Source organism: Pteropus medius, unplaced genomic scaffold (assembly GCF_902729225.1).
Source record: "Pteropus medius unplaced genomic scaffold, Ma_sr-lr_union100, whole genome shotgun sequence".
NCBI classification, from domain to species: domain Eukaryota; kingdom Metazoa; phylum Chordata; class Mammalia; order Chiroptera; family Pteropodidae; genus Pteropus; species Pteropus medius.
In genome coordinates this window covers 11,146,403-11,171,303 of record NW_024346062.1, presented here as the reverse complement: position 1 = coordinate 11,171,303, position 24,901 = coordinate 11,146,403, and the positions used below count along the sequence as shown (strand labels likewise).

General features: G+C 31.3%; 1 long non-coding RNA gene across 1 annotated transcript; it reads right to left on the bottom strand.

Moving 5' to 3' along the window:
- Positions 1-8,603: 8,603 nt before the first annotated feature.
- LOC120612530 (uncharacterized) lies at positions 8,604-22,166 on the bottom strand. The gene is made up of 3 exons (XR_005655473.1): positions 21,746-22,166; positions 18,481-18,671; positions 8,604-8,692 (listed from the first exon to the last, which is right to left on the bottom strand). It is a non-coding gene; the product is annotated as an uncharacterized LOC120612530 (long non-coding RNA).
- Between the last annotated feature and the right edge of the window lie 2,735 nt (positions 22,167-24,901).

Here is a 24,901-nt window from a genome sequence, read left to right as displayed (position 1 = left end):
TTGGCACAAAATATTCAAAGTGATGAAAAGCAAAGACATACAACCAAGATTATTCTACCCAGCAAAGCTATAGAAAAGAAGGACAGATAAAGAGCTTCCCAGATAAGAAAAAGATAAATAATTAAATTAGTACTAAACAAGTATTATAAGAAATGTTAAAGGAACTTCTTGAAGAAGAAGAAGAAAAGAGGATAAGGGGGAGAGAGAGCGGGGAAGAAGAGGAAGGGGAGGAGGAGGAGGAGATCAAAAATATAAATAATAAAATGGCAATAACTGCATATTTTTCAAAAATTATAATTACTTAATATAAATGGATTGAATGCTCCAATAAAAAGACATAAAGTGGCTGAATGGATAAGAAAACAAAACCTTTACATATGCTACCCATAATCGACTCAAGTTCACAAGCACACATAGACTGAATATAAAGGGATTTAAAAAGTTATTTTATGAAAACGAACACAAAACAAAACTGGGGTAGCAATACTTATACCAGACAAAATAGACTTTAAAACAAAACCTATAACAAGAGACAAAGAAAGACATAGTAATCCCACTTCTGGATATTTATCCAAAAAACTCCAAATACTACTTTGAAGGGACGTGTGCATCCATATGTTCACTGCAACATTATTTATAATAACCAAGATATGAGGCAATCTGGATGTCTATCAATGGATGAATGGATAAAAGAGAGGTGCTACATATATAAAATGGAATATTACTCAGCCATAAAGAAGAATGAAATCTTGCAATCTGCAACAACATAGGTGGACCTAGAAAGTATTGTGTTGAGTGGAGTAAGTCAGACAGAAAGGCAAATGTCATAAGATTTCACATAAATGTGGAATCTAGAGAACAGGAAAAACAAAACAGAAACAAGCTCATAGATATAGAGAGCATTTTGATGGTTGTCACATTGGGGGGTGAGGGTGGAAGGATGGATGAAGGGAGAGAGAGGATTAAGAGGTACAAATTGGTAGCTATAAAATAGTCACAGAATTCACAGAGTATAGCATGGAGAATATAGTTTGTAGTATTATATAACAATGTATGGTGTCAGATGGGTACTGGGCTTATAGGATGATCACTTTGTAAGTTTTATAAATGTCTAATCACTGTGATGTATACTTGAAACTAATAAACATTGTATGTCAACTCTAAAAATGAAAAAAAATATATTTAAAAAATGGAACTCTTTTGATTTAGGAAGAACATATTTTTACCAGAACATCTCTTTTATCCATTAAGTCTCATCTGCTTTTTGAAATCAGGACTGTTAATGCCATATTCAGATAACTTAACTGCCATCAATTCTCTATGTTTCTGTTGACCTTTGTGAGAAAGACTTTGTTATTCATGATCAGGTTCCTGAATTTTGCATTGACCACTTAAATTTATAGTGGCCATATCCTGGGAATTATAACCCGGCAAAGTGGGATACCTCTTTGCAAAATTTCCCGTTTGGGAGCCAGTGACAACCTCTGAGGATAGCAATAGTCCTGTGAGTGTCAGAGTAGGACAGATTACCAATTTCCTTATCTCCTAACTATACATATCCTGAGGCTTATGTAGAATTTATATGTTTCTCATAACTCAGGCCCAAAATTAGATAACCTATATGTCTGGAAATTACAAAATTTAGAAGGAGCTACAGTTTTTCCTTCGTTCTAAAATAGTCTATTTTAGGTTCCACAGTCTCATGGTCATGGTGTTCCATTAATTAGTTTCATGAGACACAATCCTATTTCCTTTTAATGTGAGTTTTATAGCCTTATTTAGGGACGTGAGGTGAGGGAAAAGTTCCAATTGATTAAGGTAGGGATCCCACTAATACCTCATGTCCATTTTCATGTGTATTAATTTTCAGTGCAGAGAAAAGTGACAAAGAGCAGGGACTATAATCACAGGAGTATGATTATCTTCCTGTTTGTTTCTGAGAATTAATCAAACTGTATGGACTCTCTTCATAGAAATCAAATATGTGTTTGTGGCATATCTAATATTTTATATACATGGTACTCTGATTTCATGTTGCCCAATCATGGACCTCTAAAACCTCTATCTAGTAGACAAATAAGAGAAGAAATCTTGAGACAGACCTTACTTAAATATTCATCTACTTAAAAGACTAAAGATATAATGGGATTATAGCTCAGCATGAAACATTCAGAGACTTGGCAAGGTATACTCAAAACTGAGCAATTGAAGAGTATGCCAAAGAGACTATTTAAGACATCCGGGGTGGAATTTTGGAAAACTAACAAATGATAGTTTAGTAACATGGGGCTTGAAAAAGGAGGGGTTGGGACCTGGGAGGACTTCACCATAGCCATCAATCTGATTAAAAAAGGTGTCTGGCCCTATAATATATCTGGTGAAATTTTTAAGAGAGGACTTTCAAATTAAATTATATAATAATAACAATTATTATATAGTAATAATAATTAACAAAAAAATCACTTTAATGTGTGCTTTCTTTGTCCTAGATATTGTCGTAAGTGGGATGTGGATCATCCCATTAGTCCTCACAATCACCTAATGACATGGACACTTATTCCTAACTCTCTATAGATTAGAAAACTGAGGAATTAAGATCTTAAGTACTTTGCCCTCTGGCACACCATTAGGAAGTGTTAAAGCCAGGAAATCTAACCCTAGAGTCTGGACCTTTAATTATATATGATAAAGTTAAAATAATGTTCACCTAAATCTAAGTAATTTAATCTTATCTATCTGGATAACTGTTCCTGATACATCAGCTTCAAGCTTAGAAATTGTGAATTATAAAAATAAAATATCAGAATTCAGTATGTTAGAAAAATTAGGGGACATTGTTTAAGTAAGATAAATAAAGTAGTTGAAGTTCAGAAGAGAACTATGACATACGGATGAAGTAAATATTCTCACAGTCCATAAGAAAAGATGGGGATGTTATATTTAAAAGAATGTAGGGCAATTGTGAGATAAATTACACTGAAGTATTTTAAATGAAAGCAATTCAAAAATTTTTTTAATATGCTGTGACATTTACAGAAAAATAAAAATTTTAGTGGCATACTAGTATTTTTATATAAAATAAATACATAAGCATAGTTAAGACATAAAAATTCCTTGTACCACCAGATGAGGGAGGCATATTTAATTCATGTACTTTCAAATATGAGCACCATGGGAACATTTTTATCTGAGAGTATTTATATTCTCTGATGCACAAGTTTAGACATACTCTATGGTGGCTACGTTATCCAATTTAAAAAATAATTATCCAACCCTAAAGTTTCAACTCTTTTTTTCATTTAATTATATAATTAAAAGGTCGTGTAGAATTTTTTAAAAACTTTAATAATTCTTAGAGAAAGTCTATATGTAGATCCCTTTCACCAGCTTAAGTATATTTACCGTTGGCTATTGTTGAAAAAAAGACAGAATTAACATAATAAAGTAGCAGAAGATAATTGAAACTATGGTGTCACATGGAAACCTCAAGGCAGTATGCTATTTAAGTAGCTCCATGTAGAGTATCTGGTGTGGCTCGGTAAAGGTATTTTTGTTGATGATTTCAATATTGATGATGGTAATGATTCTTTTTTTAACCTTAGAAAATCTGGTTGCCATATGAAGCACCAAAAAGTATTTCTAGTGTTATCTATACAGTTAAACTAGAATGAGTTAAAATTTATATTCTCATTTTTCCCTAAAACTAGGTTTTATAACAAGGACAGTGTGCTCTCAAATACCTTCAGATAAAAAGTATATAATATAAATTGTAATGAAAGCAATGAAAGTAGACTACATAGGGATTGAGATGAAGTGTCCTGGTGCTGATGGAATAGGGATAGTTCTCATGTTACTATAAGCAAGGTAGAGGCATAGTTACCAGGGTTCTGTCTATTACAAGAAATGGAACACTATTTGTTCACAATGATTTTACAAATATCCTTCCCATTTGGTCCATATTAATTTTACAACAATTATTCATTTTAACATATGGACAATTTAAAACCACCTGAAAAACCCATTCACTGTCCAAAGGAAATATACATCTCACTGAATTTTATATACTTGATATGAGTAGAAGTTAACTAGTTGCCAAATTTCACTGGGTTCCATTCACTATGGCTGTGAGAATCACTGTACAATGAAAGAAATAATACTTTTGGCCTGTCTCAAATCAGAGGAAGATGTAGAGACTGACCAGGGTTATGGAATACATGAAATTTTTCTCTCAGGCTTTAGACACATAAACCTAACCAAGGAAAATTGAATCAGTCTAGAAAATCAATTGAACAATTCAAAGTCAATTGCCCTTTTCCCTAACAGAAATAATTTACCTGTGAACTATCTGGTGATGCAACCTTCTCTGTGTTTACAAAATATTTCAATTGTCCCTATAGATCATAGTGTTCTTCTTTTCTAAAGACTAATAACATTTTCCTTGAATCTCTCTTAAAGGCAGACTGCTTTGTACACAAGGCATGCCTTAATGGATAGTTCTAGAGCCATGTTGGAGGCTTTATACTACCTCTGCCATTTATCAGCTGTCTGGTCTTGTACAAATTACTTAACGTCTCTGAGATTCTGGGTCTTTATCTGAAATTAGGTTTCTTATGCCTACTTTGGAGGATTATTGAGAAGGTTAAATAATGTGTTTATAAATTATTGTTACGCATGAATAGCTCATAATAGCCATTAAAAGATCATTTTGAATACTTATTACTATAATTTTTAATATCTCTTCTATCAAAATGAAATCTGAAGATGTCCACATTTTATTCATCTTTGCATTTCCCAGAGCTCCTAGCTCAATGCCTGTATAAAAGGCATTCAATAAATGCATGTTGCATGAATGGACGAGTAATAAAATAAAGATATCAGTGTTTTGCGTCACTTTTCCTTGCCATGCTAAGGAAGATTTTTGTTGCAGACCTGAGTGTGATGAGGCTCAAGCAGGCAAGGTACTGCAGAATTCTGGGTGGTTTTGGATGTTCATGAGTACCATGAACACTAGTCCTCTGAAATAGACATCTGCTTTAAATGATTCCATTGACTTTTAAAAAATTACTTACTAGTGTGCTATCAATATAAAATTCAAATGAAGCTATATACACACAGTTTCTAAAACTGTTCTAAAACTTTGATTGGAGAAAAAAGATTTATGTACCTCCCAAATTCTGGGTAATATCTTATAGAATACTCATTTGTTATTAAAATAAAGACTGTATTGAATATTTTTATCATAGCAATTAAAAATAGTCACAATACATATACTATAAATTTAATAATATAAAATATGTGTGCATCTGAGAAAATACATAAAAGAAAGAGAAAATACATAAAAGAAATACTCAAAAATGAATATACCAGTAGTGAGAGTACAGATCTTTTTCCATACTCTTTAATGAGCTTCTCATTTCTTATGTAAGTCACAGGTGAGAGAGGGAAGGCAAGAATTCTCAAATAGAAGCTCTTACGACACGCAGACAGTGACTTTAATGGAATCTGAAGTTAAAATGGAAGTTTTCAGTTGAAGTACATTCCAAAAAGTGCAAATAATTTCAAAGCAAGAATTCCAGACTCCATAGAAAACACATAACCTCTCTCTCATTTCAAGTCTAAAAAGATAGGCAGTGGAGATCACAGGAAACTATAAAAGAAGATTTCTTTAGAGAGAACTGTACTATGAGTCTTAACCCACCTCATGAGTCATGCATGAGGAACCTAACTGCTTAGATGCTGGCTAACTCGAACTATGGCAGCAGAGTATAAAGCTGTGTTTTGAGAAATAACTGGATCATTGGAACTTCTGAGGACAAAGAAAAGTGGATTTTTCCCTCTGATAGTAGAAGGCCATTCTTGAAAGCTGTCTGAGAGAAACTCCAGGTGGGGCAAGGGAATCTCCGGGGAAGGAAGCTGAAGGTATATTTCCTATTACCATGGGAACTTAGGTGGTGATCAGCCAGAATGGAATTGCATTTATCCATTGAAAAGAATTTCAGTTGAAAGTATTGGGAGATGGACTCCAGTGTACTCACAGACTGCCCCATGAAAGAAAGAGTCCAGTCTAAAATTTTTCCAAATCCAGATAAGGCTCATTCTAGATCACCACCAGTAAAAAAATTCATCTTCTCCTTATTTTTATACTCCTCTTCCTACTAATCCTTCAACCTTGAAGGAATTAGCTAAATGAGAGAGGAGAATCCGGCTGTAGGAGGAAAGAGAGGGCACTAAACCAACACCATCTTCTTCCCTGATTAGAGCCCACAGCATCCTGAAGTTGGGGAGCAGAAGGTGACAGCCTACAAGTAGGTTTGGAGGTTTGATTTTTACAGAACACTGGAAATTTTAAAGATTGATTTTGTTTAATTATTAAACTCTGTCTATAGGATTGTAATTGCATAGCATGACAAGAGCAGTCACAGGGCCTGCCTAAAATTCCATCCAGCGTCAGGGAAAGAACCAATCTCACTAAGAAAATTTAAAAGCTTGGTGGGAAACAAAGCAAAAGTTACCTTTATGGCTACATTCTAGAAGCATCCTTATTGATATAATAATTATACTACTTACATAGATCTGAGGAAAGTATAGTTATATCACTAAAAGTGGTTTTGATCATATACAACTTTTGTTGCATGATGAAGGTTTTCATTATTCTCATTTAGATCTGTAGTAAATTCAGAGCTATCCTTATTTAGTGTTCCAAATATGTAAACTGATGTAATGTTATACAAAAAATAAAATTGTGCTACTTTTGGGTCTATGACCTACCAATAAATTGAAAAAATATTTTTGGGGGATGATACTATAGGATCAGTTAATGGAGAAGGTATTATTTTTTATACAGCTTTTTTCTTATTTTTATTTTATTTTTCAATTAGATTTGACATTCAATATTATAACAGTTTCAGAGGTACAGCATACCTCTGGTTACATATTTATATAATTTACGAAGTGATCTCCTGATCAGTCTAGTACCCACCTTGCACTATACATAGTTACTGAATATTATTGATTATATTCACTATGCTGTATTTCACATCTCCATAAGTATTTTGTAACTACTGATTTGTACTCAGTCCCTTCAATTTTTCCACCCAGCCACCCAACCCCCATCCCATATGGCAAACACATTTGTTCTCTGTATCTATGAGTTTGTTTTCATTTTATTTGTTCATTTATTTTGTTCTTTATATTACACATCTAAGTGAAATCATATATTTGCCTTTCTCGGACTTATTTCATTTAGTATAATACCCTCTAGGTCTATCCATGTTGTCACAAACAGTAAGATTTTATTTTTTATGGCTAATATTCCATTGTATATATGTACCACTGTTTCTTTATCCAGTTGTCTATTGATGGGCACATAGATCGTTTTCATATCTTGGCTATTGTGACTATCTCTGCAGTGAACATAGGATTGCAAATTATGTTTTTGAATTAGTATTTTGGTTCTCTTCAGATAAATACCCAGAAGTGGAATTACTGGGTCATAAGTTCTATTTTTAATTTTTTGAGGAACCTCCAAACTGTTTTCCATATTGGCTGTACCATTTTGTGATCCCACCAACAGTGCACAAAGGTTCCCTTTTCTCCACATTCTCACTAACTCTTGTTTTTTGATTTATTGATGATAGCAGTTCTGACAGGTGTGAAGTGATATCTCATTGTGGATTTAATTTGCATTTCTCTGATGATTAGTGATGTTGAGTATTTTTTCGTATGTCTATTGGCCATCTGTATGTCCTCTTTGGAGAAATGCCTATTCAGATCCTTTGCCCATTAAAAAATTTTTTTTCTTATTATTTTTTAAATTAAAGCCTTTTGAATGGAAACATAGCCTAGTCTTAGATTTAAAAGTGGTTCTTGTGGATTAAGAACCTTGTGACTTAAGAATCTCTGAAACAATATGAGAATTCTGTTAACAATGTAGTAAAAATAAATTAAAATACTTATAGTAAATAGAAATATTAATTTTTGTACTGTGTACCTAGTCGTTGTAGTTCTATCTTTTAATAGCGACACAATCTCTCTTCCCTTTCATATGATAGCATTTTATAACTTAATAAAGAACGATTATATTTTCTTTAAGTCTTCCCATCTTATAGTTATATTTACCCACTTCAGATACGAATTCAATACCTTCAAGATTCACTTAATCCTTGTGATTATTCTCTGGGTAAAATTAATTTATGAAATATTCTTGAAATATACTGGGATTAAGAATATTGAATTTTGCTCTTTGATGCACCATATATTTGATTAATTTCAAATGTATTGTCAGAGGAATGATACTGACATGTGGCCCAAGGAATTAAGAGAATCACATCTTAAAAGCACAGCTCTTCAATAAATAAATAAACAAACAAACAAATAACTTGGAAGAGAAAAACCTTAGGAAGCTACATGTTTAACTAAGGGGAGGCATTTTGATTCTAGCCAGGAAACTGAAACCATAAAAGGAATAATAGACTTATGAGGGGGTATGCATGATTGGCAGAGCTCACAACAATTACCTGCATCCTAACTAACTGCAAGGGAGACTCTGACTTGTATGCTAGGGAGGCAGATGCACTCACCTGAGACTGATTCAGAATTGAGAAACGTGAAGAAACAGTTTTTTATGGAGGAGTTTTCTTTATTCTTGGAAGTATCCACTTTTCACGGCGTTAGTAGATGTATGGTGAAGTTCCTGAGGCAAAGTAAAATGTACATTTGACTTTTCCAGCTTGGTGGTGACAACCAGTGGCAGTAGCGTTATCATAAGGTGGGTGCTACAGCATGGTTTTAGGTGTTATTCCTAGAAGCTTAGTTTTAAGTATCTATTTTCAGCTTTCCAATAATCGTGAGTCATAAAGTGACCATATAATTTGTCATCAGTGAGGACACTTGAGAGTGAAAATGAGAATGAAAACAATTATACATTATCCTCAGGACAACAACTTTAAACAAGACTGATTCAAGTTGCATAGTTACTTTAACTATTGATCTTTAACAAATCAAGTTTTTGCCTAAATATACCAGAGTTAATTCATTTATATAACTAAAAACTTTTACCAAAACCAAATAAATTGTAACATATTTGTGCTATAAAATATATGTAGATATTGTCTAAAATTGAGGCCCAAAAAAGGTTCCTTTAGAGGAATGCCCATATTGTACTCTTAAATGATTTTTTTAAATGTACAGAAGTTTCAGGGTTTATAAAGGAGAATTTAGTGGTCTTTTAGATTCTAATGTTCCTAAATTTTCTCCTAAGTTATATGATATCAAGAAAAACAAACAGGGCAACTAAATCTCCCACTTAATATGACAAAACTCAATTTATTTGTTAATAGGGAAAATAAACACCCAAGACCAAAAAAATTTGCTTCAGATTCTATCTGAAGAAGGGAGTTTGGTTGAAGCTGAACAGAAAAGAGAGAGGAGTATAACAGGGTCGTAGGGTGACAGAACAGAGATAATACCAACTAGAGTTTACCTTCAACAAAAAAAAGGCCTCATTCTAGTGGGAACATATCAGGTTAGGCCACTGGCTACTGGTAAGTTTTAAGTAAAGGATTTGAAAAATGCATAGAACCAAGATGGCCATCTTGAGAAGTCAAAGCTCCTGCAGAAGAGAGATATTTTTTGAAAATGGAAGTGTTTTGGGGTGTCCTTGGTGGTGAAAAGAAATAAAGGAGCAATGAAGAACATGACCCTACTGAAACTAGAAGGCAGCAAAGAATTAAAAGATGTAAAGCAAAAGAAAGGAAAATATATATATATATATATATATATTTATATGTGTGTATATATATATATATATTTATACACACTTATACAAACATACACATACATACACACTCATATGTAATTTTTCAGTTACAGTTGACATACAATATTATATTAGTTTCAGGTATACAACATAGTGATTAGACATTTATATAGCCTATGAAGTGATCACTCCAATAAGTCTAGTACCCATCTGACACCATATATAGTTATTACAATATTATTGACTATATTCCCCATGCTATACTTTACATCTCTGTGACTATTTTTATAACTGGCAATTTATACTTTTTAACCCTTTTCAGCTTTTCCACTCAGCAATTCCACTTCCAGGTATTTCTTTCCACTTCCAAAGAAATCCAAAACACTAATTTAAAGAGATATATGCACCCCTATGCTCATTGCAGGATTATTTACAATAGTCAAGATCTAGAAGCAACTTAAGCATCCTTCGATAGATGAATGGATAAAGATGCTGTACCTATATACAGTGGAACTTCACTCAGCCATAAAAATTAATGAAATCTTGCCATTTGCAACAACACAGATGGACCTAGAGAGTATTATGATAAGCGAAATAAGAGACAAAAGAAAGACAAATACCATAAAATTTCACTTATTTGTGGAATCTAAAAACTAAATAAACAAATAAAACAGAAACGAACTCATAGAGAAGTATCATATATTTAAAACAAAGAAAATAGACCCTTTATAAAGACTTTTATTTTGTAGCAGAGGGGAAGGCCTTGAACTCAAACATCAGGAAAACCAACCCCTGCTTTCTCAGAGTATCCTGCAATAGCTAGTACAGGAGAATCCAAAACAAAATAAAACAAAACAAAAATAACAAAAGAAAGTAAAACCCAGTATCTATAAAAACAATACTCTAAAAAATAAAAATAATAAGAACTTTTAGGTTAAAGCACATCAATTAAATCAAGCCATGAAGCATAAGAAAAACAACATAAAACTCAGGTTGAAATTTAAGATAATTAAGCAAGAAATTGCAAATGTAAAATAAAAAGATGAACCAGATATTTAAAAACCAAAAATGAATGAACAAAACCAATAAGATGTAAAATAGAATTGACTAATGTAAAGAAAGAAATGTCTTATAATACATCTTAAAAATGAAGAGAAAATTTGTAAATACTTAAAGAATAATCGATACAAATAGAAGTATAGTAAGAGATACACAGAGGAGAAATGAGAAAAGACAAGAAAATAAACAACAGTAACAACAATCTTAATAACAATAAAACAAGGTTAATGAGAAAGTAATAGATATAGAAGATAGCAAAGAGCAAAGATCCAGCATCATATTGTAGTATCTGAATGAGAGAAAGAGAACCCAATTAATATTTAAAATTAGAATTAAAGCAATTATGAAATAAAATAATACAATATGAAAATTCAAAGTGCCTGCCATCTACCTGGTGATAGTGAACCAGAATTCGCTATTCTGAGACATTTCATTATTAAGCTTTAAAAATGAAGAAAAATTCTTCTTATCTTCCAAAATAAAGAGAAAAATTACTTATTTTTAATCCTAATTGTTCACTGCTAATATATACAAAAGCAATTTACTTTTATTAACCTTGTATCCTACAATTTTGCTGTACTTGGTATAGGAGTTTTTAGTGTGAGTGTGTGTCAATTCTGGAGAGTTTTTACACAGACAATCATGTCTTCTGTGATTAAAGGCAATTTCTTTCTTCCCAATCTTTAATACTTTTATTTCCTTTTCTTATCTATTGAACTTAGTAGGACTTCCAATACAACCTTGCTTAGAACTAACGAGAGAGAGCATGCATGCATTGCTTCCAAACATAGGTGCAAGGTGTCTGATATGGTGACTATTAGCCATAGGTTGAATAGTTGATATGGGGCTAGCTTAAATTGAGAAATTCTATAAATATAAAATATATATATAATTTCCAAGACTTTGTATGAAAAAAAGTAAGTAAAATTTCTTAATGTTTTATACTGATTACATGTTCAAATGGTATATTACGTAATTAATTTTCTTTGTTACTTTCTTTATATGGGCTATTGAAAATTTAATACACACACACACAACTCATGTTATATTTTTAGGCGGGGCAGTGATTCTATCTTACTTCCTGGAATGTCGATGTGATAGCTCAGTCATTTTGGACCATGAGGACAAAAAAAACACAACCAAAAGCTGGTTAAACAATGAGCTTAAAGGGCTTTTGTGCCAAATTGCTCATGAAACCATTTCCTAGGGGACTTTATTTACATGAATAAAAATAAAATTCTATCCTACTTATGTCATACTCATTTTAGACTTTCTGTCAGAGAATTATCTCATTTTTACAATTGTGTGTGAATTTGTAGGTAAATAAGTAAAATATATTCACCCAAATCCCATATTGGTGTGGTGAATTTTCCTTTGAGTATTCATATTTTGCTTTAATAATAACTATTTCATAATTTATTAAATTTAAGAGTTGGATTTCAATAATAAATTTAAAAAATTTTTCAAGTAGTCTCAAAAAATTGGCCTGTCCAATTTATTTCATGCCTGAGAACAATCTATTACCTGTGATTTCAATGTTGTTCTTGACAAAGAGCTGAAAGCAGTGTCAATAGCAGAATGGAAAGAAATTATAGAACTGTGAAGGTATTTTCAATATCTACTAAAATTTGTTAAATTTCTCACTTATTTTCTGAATTCCTTCCATTTAAAAAAGTTCTAAATCACCTAATACCCTATAACACTATTTTAACATTGTTTTCTTAAGGTAGGCAGACGGACAGAAGAGGCCACTATTAAAACTATACACTGAAACTCAGAATGCTAAAATAAGATATATTTATCTTTAAGAATGAAAGCCACTGAAAAGCCACATCAATATTAAAAAAATGTCTAGAATTCAAAAGCCTTGCTATATTGAACAGTTAATGAATGTTTGTAAAATTTCCTGTTTAGAAAAAGTTTGCTTTTTCTGCATAATAAAATTTATGACCAAATATATTCAGCACTATAATAAACTTGCTTCAAAATTGACATTGAACCATGTTTTAACAATTCAGATACTGGCAAGGTCTACAAAGATGCCACTGAAAAATATATATAGTGCATAATTTTCATTTCTTTGCTGTCAGGGTAATGTGTGCTTCATATGCTTTAGTGAAATCTAGCAGTACAAATGTGTCAGAAAATCATAAAAGTTTGTCTTCTTTGACTAACATACAGGATTCAGGACACTAGTATTTGATATGTTTATCACTAAGCAGAAATAATAATTTATTCGTGGACAAATATATATACCTTGTGTTTAGCACATTTTCCCTGTAGGATTTAATGAAACAACTTCAGCTGAAGTAGCCATTTTCCTTGTATAGTTACCCCCCGCCCCGACCCCCACTGTAATAGCTCAAAATTTAGCATAAGGCTTTATGTTGAACGATACCAAAAATGGTATTGGAAGGGGGAAAAAGGTACATTAATTAAACTTATAAGCCTCAAAAATAAATTATCTTCTACTAAATTTGCCTAATAACTATATTAAGATGTTTGCCCTGAGAGATAAATAAAATGAATTATTTTATTAGCCTGGATTATTTTATTGCAATTGGCAGAAACCAAATCCAATTTAATTGAAATAAAAATTTAGTCACTCCTATAAATGAGAAGTTGAAGATGGAGGCTGGTATCAGATAGAATTGATTGAGCCAGAGTTCTGTCAGTTTCTCCATGTCACCTCTCTGCTTATCTCTTCTTGTCTCTGCTGGACTTCATATTTCAGGCTCATTTTCTCCATGTGGTAGGCAGAATGGCTATGGCCATAAAATACTGCCAACCTCAGAAGTCCAGTAAAGAGTCTAGTAATAAAAGAGATGGTCTCGTTTGTTTTCTGACTTATGAAGGCATCCACAATTGTGATTTGTGGGGTGTTAGAGTACGATACCTCTGCAATTAGGCCTCCCTTTGAAACTGAGACAGAAACAAACACTGAAGACCTGATCTTACAGCTCACAGGACAGATTCTGTCACCAAAGATTTGGGACCCTGATTTTTTTCAGTGTTATGATTGATTCCCCTTGATCTAATAATGGACTTCTTCTTTCAGGCCTCTTACCAAATTTCCCATATTTTTTGTCTGTTATTAAATTTATAATTAGTAATAGACTATAATACATGAACATAAGTTTAAACATTATAGTTATCTATTGTGAAAAATACTTAGATAATCTTTATATAAAAATATTGTTTTTTAAGACTTTTTCACTTTTTTTGTTCCTACTGTTTCACAATTTTTGTTCTCATTCTTGTGTCTCTTGCCCATCTTTTTTCTTTTCCAAATATTATCAAACCCATGTTCTTCCTTTTGGAAATATTTTCCAGCAATCATTAAATACCATAGTTCTATACAAATAATGCCATTTTGTACCCCTGCTTTATTTCTTGCTACATGGTTAAAAATATGTTCATCTGGAGCAAAAAAATGTCACTCGTAGTTGTAGTACGTAACAAATATTTTAATTGATATATTTTTAAAAATTGCTGAAAAAGTCAAATAGGCTGTTTCCATTCCTCCTCGTTTGTGTCCTTAAAGTTCATTTAGCCTCTCTGAATTAGTTCCTATGTTGAGCTAAATGTAAAGATATTTAACAATTTTTGTGGCAGTGATTTTTAAATTTTCTAAGCAATACACAGAATAGATATGGAGAAGAGTAGAGAATAGATATGATAAAAGAGATGATTGGAATAAATAAAATACTAATTTTTATTCAACCATTCCATTAGACTAGTGTTTCCAAAAGTGAGGTGCTAGGAACTTGACACTCTCATAGATTATAAACTTTAGGATGTTTTTATCAAAAAACATAAAAGGAATTAATATGAAATGTATAAATATAAATATGTACATATATTTACATATACATTCATTGTGATTATGCACTGGGGAATCATCACAAGCAACCAAAGTTAAATAATGGGGGAACTGATTGAATAAATTATTATTGCATATCTACATAGTGAAAAATATATCAATATTAAAAAAAAATTCACAAAAGAATATCCAAAAGGGCAAAGGATAAGAAGTACACAGTGGTAATTACAAAATAGTCATGGATCTTTAAGGTATATACAGCGTAAGGAGTATAGTCAATAATATTGCAATAACTATGTACAGTGTCAGAAAGGTACCAGATTTATTGGTGTGGTCACTTTATAAGTTATATAAGTTATAAGTCTAATCACTATGTTATACACCTGAAACTAATATAATATTGTACATCAACTGTAATTGAAAAATTAAAATTTTAAAAAGAATATTTAGTGATATGATAAAATAATCAGGATACAGTATATTGTGACAAAAGAGGTTATAATATATAACACCCATTTGTAATTTATTTAAAATGCATATTTGTGCATACACAAATCTGTATGTGTGTGTTCATATGCATATGGCTCTGTGTGTGTACATCTAAGAATGAGGACTCTGCTTTCAAGAAAAATACTGAGATGGAAAAGGTAAAATTGTTCAAAGCGTCCTATATTTCCTTTTAGAAAATACTAGATTTAATGTATAATAATTATTTCATCCAATGATCTTATAACTAACATAATTAATTGGAATATTAGCAAATGAACATTATAATATGGACATTTAAAACATGATACATGAACATATGCTCGTATTCAACTATTTTGGATTCTCTATAAACAAGAAATACGTTCTTCTGGATTAAAAAAATGACAGCAGAATGCTTTTAATAAACTCAGAATAGTCTGTGATTAATCATTATTGAGTTCACACATTCAGGATTTATTTTCATTTCTGATTACAAAAAAAGGCACTACTTTTTTTCTGATTAAAGGAATAAGAAAGAAAAAGGGAGAAACAGGAGGAGAGGATGAGTGGTGAGTTAAAGGACAGATTGAGTGTATATATTTTAATCTGGCAGTTGTCTTGTATGATTTTTTTGCCAAAAGACTGCTAATTTCAGACAAAAATTTAAATATTGTTGCAGTCACCCAACTTAAACATTTGGCAAATAGTTATCCTATTTTAAAAATGGAAAATATTTCTCAAGTGCTTCTGTTTTCAAAATACTGTCTCACGCTATTATGTTTGCTTGATCATTCTCTTGGAGAAAATTCTCTAAATTTGGGATGGGGTGTATGTGTGTGTGTGTGTGTGTGTGTGTATATATATATACATATATATATATATATATACACACACACACACATTTTCTTTTATCACATCATTTCAAAACTACCTTGGTATATTCAATCAGTTTAAAGTGAGAGGGCTATTTTTTTCTTACTTCTCTTTTTTCTTTTTTTAATGGAGTATATTCACATCTTTTAAAACACACAGAAGGTATACTGAAATGAAACATTCCTAGGGTGTGAAATACATTTTTAACAGGAAAACTTGAGAAAAAAATGTAAAAGTTATTTTATATTTGCCTTGATTTAAACAAACTGAAACCCACTTTTCACAGGAACATAGAAGCTCTCACTTTTAGATGTGAATCATCCCAAGGGAAAATTTGCTATATTCACACGGTTTCAGGCATCATATTCTCAATCCCATGAGTGCCTTTTGTTATTTCTTCTGTCCTCAAGCTGACATTAGAGGAAACGTTTCTTGGGTTTTTTGTTTGTTTGTTTTTTTTTAATATAAAATGAAGCTGAGTGTTAAAGTTATACAGTCTACTCTGTTCCACTTGACCACATTACTGTCAAGTCTAACATAGTTTCTAGAATTCCTAAGAAAAATTTGTCTAAACATCTGTTTATTTAGTTAATATGGACAAGTGGCTGTGTTTATTTTCTGTTTAAACCAAAGGACATACTTTTAGTTTATGGGTAAGAAAAATATTTATATAAAGTTTACCAAAAGTTGGTAAACTTTAGATATTAGAAAGAGGAAATAATATGAGATTAACTATGGTATATAAAAAAGCAGTTCAGTATTTTTCCATTATGAATCATATGCCTTTAACAAAATTTATAATGACAATTCCTCCTACTACTAAAATATACTATCCTTGACCGATCAACTCATTAATATAAGAGCACTAAATTAAAGTAATATGTTCACAGATTGCACTAATAATCTCAATTAGCCATTTCACCACTACTAGTCAAAAGGATAGTTTAGCTTAATTTTATCATTACACAGTAGGACAGCTCATCATAAATATCAAATGACCATAAATTTTTGATAGAAAAATGACTATATTCTAATCTAATGTAGTCAGAGTGGTTTTCCTGTGAAGCAAATAATGCTTATTTCAGCTTCAGGGACTCTCATTTGCACTGACACTTCAAGGCCATGGGAGGAACCCTATAACATGGTGATTTGGTCATGCAATCTTCTAAAATTCAGAAAAGTAGGACAATTTAACTGCAATCAGTTAAGATTGCTGTCTCCTTTCACTATGACTTTTCTTCCATAATAGTTGCATTTGAGGATCGGCATTTAGGTTATTTTGCCAGGGAGCAAAAGTTGGGTTGTAGGTATTTTTTTTTTTTTCACTTTAACGGGCATATTTACGTGGGTTGTAATCACTTTTTTATATAGTTAAGCTAGTTCTAATTGTTCCAATATCATGACCCAAAGGCATAGAGGCCACACGTCATATGATAATGCGAATATGTTCAAGGCACCATAAATATGTGGGTAGTAGAAAAAAAGCCTCACATGCATAAAGGGTAAATCTAGTCTATAGAATAATTTTCTAAATTATGTGACTCATATACAAAAGAAGGTTGATAAAAGCTTTTCCACAATATGACAACATTGTCACAACCACTCACTCATGCCATTGTAGCACGAAGAGAAGGATAGACCATAGGTAAATATATGGGTATCAGTGTGTTGCAATAAAACTTTATTTACAAAAATAGTTGGTGGACCTGATTTGACCCATGGGAGAAGGAAAGGACTGCTTAGTTTGCCAGTCCTGGAGTAGAGATTTGGATCCTGTATCTCTGTACTGAATTCACATAGCCATACCAGCCACTTCATTGCCTATCTGCCATTCAGAAAAGGCTCCACTCATGTACATTTTATGCTATTCTCTTGACATTATTGAGATTTGATTTTTTAAGAATGATCATATTTTTAAAAATTGCTATAACTTCTTCAAAATTCTTGTTGAAGTTAGTGTGCATTATGTTGATCAATGGCCTTCTATGAATTCTCCACATTATAAATTCCCTTCAAAATTCAGTTTCAGGAATGTGGAATTTTCCTTATGATGAATTAGTATGTTTCATTTTGTCAGACAATTAAAATTACATATCCCACAGTTTTCCTTTTTGACTTGACTTACAGAAAATCTGAACTTAGAATGAGTGCTCATATCTACTCTTGTATGTGTAAGCTTTGGGACACATTCATTTCCCTATATTTTCTTTAAATTTTGGTTTTATAGCATATATGATTTTAATTGTAATCTGTCTAAAATCCTTGCAAATGAATACATAATGGTAGACTTAGGATTATAATTATGGTTTCTGATTGGTCTCCCTCAAATCTAAATATCTGTGCTCAATTTTTAAATTCAATTAATTTTCTGTATGCCTTATGCATTGTGTGTCTTTGACAGAATTGGTCTTTTATGTATTTAAACATCCACACTGAATAAAAACCACATCTATGTAGTTATCTTTTTAAAAAAAATTTAATATACTTTATATTGAATTACCTTATATTTTTCAGGATTTCTCAACTCAACTTTGGCAAATCAACATTTCACACCAGAAATTTTTGTTGAAGGAGGTTATCTTCTGCATTGTTGGATGTTTAGCAGCATCTCTGGCCTCTGTCCACTAGATGCCAGTAGCACTCTTGCCAAGTTGTAATAACCCAAATATCTCCAGACAGCATAGGACGTCTCTTGGGAGTGGGAGGGTGGGGTGTGAGAAGGAGAAAGGCACTGGTTGAGAATGTGATTTATTCAGAAAAATGCACAAATTATGGATTAACAAATTGATAAATTTTAATAATGTGAGTACACCAGTGTAATGATCACACGGATGAAGAAATAAAATATTATCAGCACCCCATAAAGCCCCTCTTGCTCTCTATTACTACCTCTACTAAAAATAAGTATCTACGTGACCTGTAAGACCATAGGGTAGCTTTCTGCTTTAGGACTGTATGTACTTTTGTGTTTTCAGTAAACACTACTTTTATTATATTTATTCATATAGTGCATGACAGTTCTTTAATTATTGCCATATGCCATAATTTATTAATGCATTTTACTATTGAGATACACTTGGCCTTTCACAGCTTTATTTACTGGAATGCTTTAATTCGGTTCATTTTCTTCTATTCACTTCTTGTGTCACTTTTTGTTAGAGTGTGTTTTGAGTAATTTATCCATTTTATGTTGTTTTTCAAGTATATTGGCATAAGAATTTCACAATATTATTTTGATTGCTTTTTAATTACTGTAGAATCTGTAGTTATTTCCCCTTTTTCATTCCTGGTGTTGGTAAATTGTGCTTTGACCTCCTCTTGAACATTTGTGTGAAAGGTGGTTATTTTATACTCTTTTCAAAAATCAAATTTTGGGTTTGTTGATTCCCTCTTATATGATTCGTTATCTATATTATTCATTTTTTCTCTTAATTATTTCCTTTTGTTAACTTTCTTTGTTTATTTTGATGTTCTTTTTCTAATTTCATATGATATATATCACATGTGACTTTCAACCTTTTTTAAAAAAGTTTCTATTAAACACTTTTAAGGATTCCAAGTTTTCACTTAAGCCAGATTTAGCTGTGTCCAAAAAATGTATTATCTTATATTTTATTATAATTTAGTTGAATATTTTTAATTTTCATTATGATTGATTGTCTAACCATATGGATATTGAGTGTATTTCCAAATATTTGAGAATTTGCTAATCTTTAGTCATTTGTTTTTACCTCAATTTCCCTGAAATGGAAGAGTATATATCTAACTAATTTCTCTTTAATTTTGATAAGATTTTCTTTATAGTCTTGCATGTGGTGAATTTTGGAAAAGTCTGATGGGCAGCTGTAAAGTATATGTTCTGTTGTTGGGCGCATTGCTCTGCAAATGTAAATTTAGATTATGTTGTTGAGATCTTTATGCTCATTGGAATTTTTTGTCTTCTATCGGTTATTGAGAGAAGTATGAAAGTGTTTCACCTTGATTATGAATTCATCCATTACTCTTTTTAGTTCTGACATTTTTTGCTTGATATAATTTTAGCTATGTTATTAAGTACATATACATTTACCATGATTACGTCTCCCTGGTGAATTGATCTTTTAATCATTACAAAATTACCCTCCTTAAATCTAGCAATAGTTCCTTGTCTTAAGTCTACTTTTTCTTATATTAATATATCAGCAAGAGCTTTCCTTTGGTTGTGTTTCTTTTTTTTCCCCTATACTTTTATTTCAATGCTTCTTTGTCCTATACTTAGGATAGATCTCTTTAAAAAGCATATAATTAGAATTTCTCTTTTAATTCAGTTTGAAATTTTTTTTAATTGGAATATTTAGCCTATTTACATTGAATATAATTATTGATATATTTGGTTTTATATCTATACTCTTACTATTTTTAATTTTCTAACCATGTATCAGAAAATATAATGAGATTCGAACACATTAACTTTACTTATCATCATTTCAATATTTGTATTATTGTCATGAATTTTAATTCTGCACATAGGTTGGATACAACATATTATTTTGTGTAGTTAATATACATATATAAATATATGCATATCGACTACATATATATACACACGCACACACACACATACACCCATATATTCTCTGCATTGTTTCTCATTACTTCTGCATTTTCAAGTTTATGTCCACATCATTTTTCTTCTATTTAGAGTTCTGCCCTTAGCATTTCTTTTAGTGTAGGTTTTCTCATGACAAATTATTTCTATTTTCTTTGTATGTTGATGTCATTATTTTTATGTATAAAGGTTAGTTTTGCTATGTACAGAATTCTCGGTTGGCAGCTATTTTTTCTTAGTACTTCAAATATGGCATTCTTTTGTCTTCTGGCCTCCATCATTTCTACTGAAAAATCAATTAGCTGTTAACCTTACCACTGTCCCTTTAAAACACACACACACACACACACATACACAAACACACACACACACACACATACACAACACACACACACACACATACACAAACACACACACACATACAAACACACACACACACACACACACACACACACACACACACACACCTTTTTCTCTCCAGGATTTTTGATCCTCAAATTTGATTGTCTAAAAAGCTCTGAACTACATTTATTTTTCTTTCTAGCCCCTCAAGACTGTAAAAAGATCAGTTTGTCTCTTTGTTTTAGGTACCTGGATAGATTCTCTGTTTCGTGTTCATCACCAAATAAAATAAAATAAATCAAAATAAAAATCAGAGACTTCAGGAGAAAAGTTATTCTTGAAATGTCAGCTCATCATTTTGTGTTCTCTCTGGATTAATGAAGTACTATTGCCTTGATGATTTTCAGATATATTTTTATTTCTTTTATTTGGATTTTTAGTTGTACTGGTAGGAATATTTATTTTCCTCAACATCCCCAATACCTAAAGTTTTAATATAAAAAATTATTATAGTTTGAAAATATATATATATATTTTAATTTTCCGAATATCATGTCCAAGTTTAGAAAGACATCAGTGTGAGATGATATGAAGTTGATTGTGAGTTATAATAATTTCTTGCCAAATCAACAAAGTTTAGGATATGTATTAGTCACATTAGGCCAAACTTTGCAGTGGTAATAAATGCATCTGCATCATCAAATCTTAGTGACTTAAGACAACAAAGGTTTATTTCCCACCATGTGAAGTCCATTGTATATTGGTAGGTCCTTCAGGATAACTGTTCTCTAAGTGATGACTCTAGAATTTAAATTACTCTATATTTTGATGTTACCATATCTCCACGCATTTTCCAGGGTCCTCACAGTAGGGGATTATAGAGGCTGGATCACACTTTTCTTAACTTCTTTGGAATTGCCACTTAAAATATTTATTTTCAGCCCAGTAGCCAGAACTAGGCACATGATCTCATGCTAATTACAATGGAAGGTGGAAAATATAAGGGTGAGCATTAGTATCTATTCCATAGTAATCATCTATAATATATTAAGTTAGAACTATAAAATACATTACATTGATCATAGTCAGAAGAAGTATTACAGTAAGCATAGGGACTTTATTCTCTGAACAATAGAAAGTCAGTGATAATTTTAATGGATCACATAAAACATAATAAATCTGAATGCTCATTTAATTTTAGATGAAATATTGTAATCCAACCTACGATTTTAAGAAAACATTCAATTCCTCATTCTCTAAAATGTTGTTGCTCAGACTTCAGATTGAGCATTTATAGTCCATGGTATCTATAGAAATTGGAGTTCCGTGGCAGTAAGTAGTTTTTAGGCAAATAACAAATGGAATACGTCTGGCTCTTCTACTGATCACAATTTTTAATAAGATAGAGAGAAAAACAATCTGTCATTTTTTTTATGTCATTCTTTTGTAGGGAAGGTATTAAAGACAAGTAGAAGTGCTAATCTAGAAAATGGCATGAAATTATTGGTAGTCTTCAAAACGATCTTGAGAAAAATAATTGAAAAACCACTAGTCCGATGGAATATAAAACATGTTCAAAAAAGCAGTATGAAAGTAAATTCTATTTTTTTTTCAGTTTCATGTGACACATGAGGTTCAGGAGTTGCTAAGTAATTAAAAACAAGCTATTTATTTAAAGTTACCAATAAATGTTTCTAAAAGGAGGAAAATGACAATAATGAATGTCATCATTCATACACTACAGTTTATTTATAAATAAAAACAATGATTAGTTTTTAATAAATAAGGATTTTGACTTATGTTTTAAATTATTTTTCAAATGTTGCTGATAATTATTACTGATTTACTCATATTGACTATACACAATTCCCCTTATGAACAGCAGAATACTTTTATCCAACCCAACTCTTGGTTTAAGGACATTCAATTTTAATTAAATTAAGGCAAATTTATCTAATGTATATATGAACAAAATATATGACCTTGCTACATTAATATAATGTTTTAGTTTAAATCTGTTGGATAAGTCACATGCTTCTATTTTTATATTGCAGTGAGGTATATTCTCATCTCTTAGCAAAGGGATAGAATTCAATATTCTAGAACTTTTTCCAAATTCCTTCAATGAGTATAAGTTTAAGATATACATAGGTCTTTTGTGGGTGACTCAAATTATAGAGTTCAGTTAGCTTAAAATCATTGATCCATTGCATCTCACTTTCTATTAAGTAAACAAAAATCTTTATTACAATAACATATATTAATAGAAAAAATACTTCTTTTAAGAAGACTGTTAAAAATGAAACCCTTAGAAAATCTTTTAAAAATATACAAATCAATTATTTACCAAATATATATGTATTCATAGTCATATAACCAAGAGTAAGCATGCTTACTCTTAAAATTAGAGGTATTAGATATATATAAATGAGAAATCTGGAGATTCTGGTTTACTTACAAAATTATAGTTGAATAACTATTTCTTTTGCAAATCTATACCATGCTACCTGCACATGTATACACAAACAAATATGTCTTCAACCTCCAAACAAATCTACAGATGTTAAAGATAAAATGATATGAAAACTTATACATTATTTTATGAAACTTGGTAAATCTTAGGACATATGAGAATAAATCTTTCGTTAAGCATGAGATTGGCACCATAAAATGTAAGGGGATGATGAGGGTCATAATTGAAATAGTGTAATAAAAGTGACATGTCATTTTTTATGCCATAATATAGAATTCTTATATACACCTACTCCTGCAAAAACATAAAACTCACTTAGTTCAGAACATTCTACCATTTCTTAATTGTTACTCTGGTCACATTTCCTGCACTTAATCCTATTCTTTGAATCTTTAAAAAAATCTGCTGAACACTAATTATTTAACCTTGCCTCCTACCTACTTTCCCTCTTTATTCTGAGGTTTCTTAAGGGCTATAATGAGCTGTCCCCACACAAACAGGCCAAATTAGTGGATAATTACTGCTGGGCCTGTGAATGTTCTCACTCCTCCTTTCTTACAGTTTCACAACATTACCAGAATGGTCTGTCGCCTCCCTGCCAATTAGGAACAATTACTACTTTATAACATTAGTGGTGGCAGGCTTATTATGTTCAAGGATATGTAAAAGTAAGGTGGGGGTAGGGGAAGAAATGCAAGGCCAAAAGGGGTCATTGTCATATGAGGGACTTCAATAGTCTATATTCATCATTTTAATTTCATTTCTTCAGAATTACAGCTGCAAAGATTTATATTAGCTCTATTAGATGAACGTGAACATCATATATCCAAGCTTGTGTTTTCCTCCTTTTGTACAGAATAATATTGCATTTTGATGGCTTTAGTTTTCAAAATAATGAAAATTACTCTGGATCATTTTATGGAAGGAAAAAAGGATTATTTTTTGATTTCCTAATAAAGATGACTTTTTTTTTTTATTTTTTTTGGCGGAGAGTATTTTCCTAATACCTGAATTTAGTTTCTTAAACTACATTGAGGATATCATTGTAAAGGACAGTATTGTGACCCAGAAGAGTAACAAAACATTCCTTTCCAATTTATATTTTAATAGAGTTTAGGTCAAGATAAATCTCATTAAATGTTCAGAATGAAGCATTCTGAAAGCTTTTAAGACTGCTATGTATACAGTTAACATTTCTCCTTCTAGAAGGAATGAGGCATAATAAACTCATCTACCTTAGCTTATCTGATCTCAAATTCTTTTTTTTTTTCTAACTAAATTATATTACTCCTGTAAGGAATTTTATGAGAATATAAATAATATTTATTTGGCAGTAGGATGAATGGCAATGAAGTCTAACTCCTTCATACCAGCAAAAATATCTTCTTTGGTGCTGTGTGTGGATACTTTCTTTCATTCTGTGTGTATTCTAGAAATTCCTTAAATTATGATGCATTTTAATAAATGTGGACTTCCTGTTCCTTTTGGTCTTGGTTCTTTATAAGGATGTGACTCCAT